Consider the following 4,573-nt stretch of genomic DNA (forward strand, 5'->3'; position numbering starts at 1 on the left):
TCTTAGGCTGAATCCGCCGGTGTTCTCCAGTAGCACCGAGCCAATTGTGGCAGATGATTGGCCCCGCAAGGTTGGAAGGGAGCTGACCACTGCAGGATGCACAGATGCGGAGAGAGTGCGTTTTGCCGCACATCAGCTTGATGGACCCGCGACATCATGGTGGGAGAATTACAGAGCCACTCACCCCATTGACACTGTCACATGGGACCAGTTTCAACAAGCTTTCCGTACTGCCCACATTTCAGCAGGAGCTATGGCCATGAAGAAGCGTGAGTTTCGCAACTTACGCCAAGGAGGACGTACCATTGGCCAATACGTGGAGGATTTCAGTAAGTTAGCACGTTATGCCCCAGATGACATTGCTACGGATGCAGCTAAGCAGGAGAAGTTTCTGGAAGGACTGAATGATGAGCTGAGCATGCAGTTGATGGTGGCAACTTTTAACAACTACCAGGAGTTGGTAGATAGAGCTCTGATGATTGAAGGGAAGCAGCAGCAGATTGAGAGTTGTAAGAGGAAGTATGGACAAGGAAAGTACAGTACAGGAGCTCACCAGAAGCCTCGTTTTACCCCGAACTCGGGAGGACACCTTCAGCATAACCATGGAGGTCACAATCACAATGGAGGGAGCTCGCACAATCATAGTGGCCCCCAAGAATGGCAATGGGAACGGAGGAAGCAACGGACAGAACCGTACCAACCCATCAACCCCAGCCAAGAGGGATCTAAGCCACGTTACTTGTTTCAAGTGCCAGAAGACTGGACATTATGCAACTGAATGTCCGGAAGCTAAGAATGGAAATGGCAATGGAAGCTCGGGGAAGAAGCCGAACCCTTTCAACAGAGGACAAGTGAACCACGTTTATGTGGAGGAGGTTGAAGCACAGCCTGATGCAGTAATAGGTAAGTTTTTGGTTAAGTCATTTACTGCAATCGTTCTTTTTGATACTGGTGCATCGCATTCATACATATCAAGGGGATTTGTGGATAAGTTTAAGTTGCCCACCAAAGTTCTTAGAACACCTATGTTAGTAACCTCGCCAGGAGCAGAGTATATGGCAAGCCAAGGATGTTTTCAGATGCCATTGGCCATAGGTAGGCATGTTTTCCCCTCAGACCTAATAGTTTTGGAGTCGCAAGGTTTGGATGTGATTTTGGGAATGGATTGGCTATCGATGTATGGAGGAAACATCGATTGCGCCAGTAAGACGATTTTGCTTACTACCCCAGAAGGAAGAAGGATTAAGTATGTATCCTGGCATGTGCCGAAGAGGACTCAAGTGAAATCCTTATCAAGAGTTGTACATGAGGAAGTGCTAGTGGTGAACGATTTCCCTGACATATTTCCAGCGGAGTTGCCTGGCATGCCACCAGATAGAGACATCGAGTTTTTGATTGAGCTTTTGCCAGGCACTGGGCCAATATCTAAGAGACCGTACAGGATGCCCGCTAAGGATTTGGAAGAAATTAAGAAGCAGATTAAGGAGTTACTGGATAAAGGATATATTCGCCCAAGTTCGTCACCTTGGGGATCACCCGTACTTCTAGTGGAGAAGAAATATGGATCCTTGAGGATGGTTGTTGATTATCGTGGATTGAATGAAGTAACAATCAAGAACAAGTACCCACTGCCAATGATCAATGATCTGTTTGACCGACTACAAGGAGCTAAAGTATTTTCCAAGATTGATTTGCGATCAGGATACCACCAGTTGAAGATTCGAGAACAGGATATACCCAAGACAGCTTTTACCACAAGGTATGGGCTATATGAGTACACCGTTATGTCATTTGGCCTGACTAACGGACCCGCCTATTTCATGAACATGATGAACAAAGTGTTTATGGAGTTTTTGGATAAGTTCGTCATAGTGTTCATTGATGATATTCTGGTCTATTCGAAGAATGAAGAAGAGCATAAGGAGCATTTGCGTTTGGTACTTGGAAAGCTCAGAGAACATCAGTTATATGCCAAGTTCAGCAAGTGCGAGTTTTGGTTAAAGGAAGTTGGATTCCTTGGACATGTTATATCCGGAGAAGGAATAGCAGTAGATCCCATCAAGGTTAACACTGTAACAAATTGGGAGTCACCCACGACAGTTGGAGAAATCCGGAGTTTTCTTGGACTCGCAGGATATTACCGGAGATTCATCGAGAATTTCTCGAAGATTGCAAAGCCTATGACGGAGTTGTTGAAGAAGGACACCAAATTCAATTGGTCTGAGGAATGTGAGGCTAGTTTCCAGGAGTTGAAGAAACGTTTGGTTACAGCGCCAGTGTTGATTTTGCCAGATCAACGCAAGGATTATGAAATATATTGCGACGCTTCTCGTCGAGGACTTGGAGCAGTGCTAATGCAGGAGGGAAGAGTTGTTTCATATGCCTCACGACAGCTTAAACCCCACGAGTTGAATTATGCTACACATGATTTGGAGTTAGCAGCCGTAGTGCATGCGTTGAAGACGTGGAGACATTTTCTCATCGGAAACCATTGTGAGGTGTACACGGATCACAAGAGTTTGAAGTACATTTTCACGCAAAAGGAGTTGAATCTCAGGAAAAGGAGATGGTTGGAGCTCATTAAGGATTATGATATGAGATTGCATTATCACCCAGGGAAGGCTAACGTAGTAGCCGATGCGTTGAGCCGCAAGAGCCATGTCAACACACTCATGACCGGAGAGTTACCCAAGGAGTTAGCCGAAGATCTTCGCGAACTATGTTTGGAAATAGTTCCGAGAGGCTATGTAGCAGCATTGGAGATTCAGTCTACTTTGATGGATAAGATCAGAGAAGCTCAGAAGACAGACAAGGAAATTGCCAAGATAAAGGAAAGGATGAGTAAAGGAAAAGCCAAGGGATTTCGTGAGGATGAGCACGATACCTTATGGTTTGAGGACCGCGTTTATGTGCCCAATGATCCGGAGATCAGGAAGTTGATCTTGCAAGAGGCCCATGATTCACCATATTCGATTCACCCAGGAAATACCAAGATGTACCTGGATTTAAAGGACAGTTTCTGGTGGATCGGAATGAAGAAGGATATTGCGGAGTATGTAGCAGTTTGTGATGTATGTCAGAGAGTAAAGGCAGAGCATCAGAAGCCAGCAGGATTGCTACAACCATTGTTGATACCCGAATGGAAGTGGGATAAGCTAGGCATGGATTTTATCACAGGATTGCCCAGGACTCATTCAGGCTATGACTCGATATGGGTTATAGTCGATTGTTTGACGAAGGTAGCTCATTTCATCCCAGTAAAGACCAGTTATACAAGTGCTAAGTTGGCAAAGATATACATGACCAGGATCGTATGTCTGCATGGAGTTCCGAGGACCATTGTATCAGATAGAGGAACCCAGTTTACTTCAAAGTTTTGGAATTAATTGCACGAAACTTTGGTTACCAGGCTAGAGTTCAGTACAGCCTTTCATCCACAGACAGACGGACAGACCGAGAGAGTCAATCAGATTCTGGAGGACATGCTGAGAGCTTGTGCGCTAGATTATGGATCTAGTTGGGACGAAAATTTGCCGTATGCAGAGTTCTCTTACAACAACAGTTATCAATCTAGTTTGAAGATGGGCCCTTTCGAAGCTCTGTACGGAAGGAGGTGCAGGACAGCGTTGTTGTGGGATGGAGTTGGAGACCGCCAGTTGTTTGGACCAGATTTGATTAAAGAGTCTGAACAGAAGGTGAAGTTGATTCGCGATAGGCTCAAGGTAGCCCAGTCCAGGCAGAAGAGTTATGCGGATTCTAAACGCAAGGAGACAGTTTACGAAGTCGGAGACAGAGTTTATCTTCGAGTATCACCACTTCGAGGAGTGAAGCGCTTTGGAGTTAAAGGAAAGTTAGCGCCACGTTTTGTAGGACCACACAAAGTTTTGGAGCGTATGTGAGAAGTTGCTTACAAGTTGGAATTGCCCAAAGGATTGTCGGGAGTTCACGATGTGTTCCATGTTTCTAAGCTGAAGAAGTGCCACGCAGAGATGGCTGAGATACCACTGAGAGATACAGTGCCATTGGAAGCGATTCAGCTGGATAGTGATTTGACCTATGAGGAGAAACCAGTCAAAATTCTCGAGTATGCCAGCCGAGTCACCCACGACAAGGTTATCAAGTTTTGCAAAGTTCAGTGTAGTCACCATACCGAGGATGAAGCCACCTGGGAGCGAGAGGAAGATCTACGGAAGGACCACTCTCACCTATTTTCTAGCCAACATGAATCTCGAGGGCGAGATTCATCTTAAGGGGGGTAGGTTTGTAACATCATAAATTTTCAATTTGGAATGTTATACATTAGATCATCATGCATAACATATTTTATTGCATTTTGTTTTGCGATCCTAGAAATTCTACGCAACTCAAGGACCCACGGAGAGAGTTGCGGATTTCGTTATTTTCATATTCGGGTTTTCTCTAATTTTGAAAATAGGATCATTTGTTTTAATTATTTTCTCTCCGAAAATATTTCATATCAAATATATGAGAGGGGATAATATGACTTCTCCAAAAATAATTAAATATTGGAGGAAAATATTAAAAACAAATATTTGATTTTATTTGGATTTTA

Source organism: Triticum aestivum, chromosome 7D (genome assembly GCF_018294505.1).
Source record: "Triticum aestivum cultivar Chinese Spring chromosome 7D, IWGSC CS RefSeq v2.1, whole genome shotgun sequence".
NCBI lineage: Eukaryota > Viridiplantae > Streptophyta > Magnoliopsida > Poales > Poaceae > Triticum > Triticum aestivum.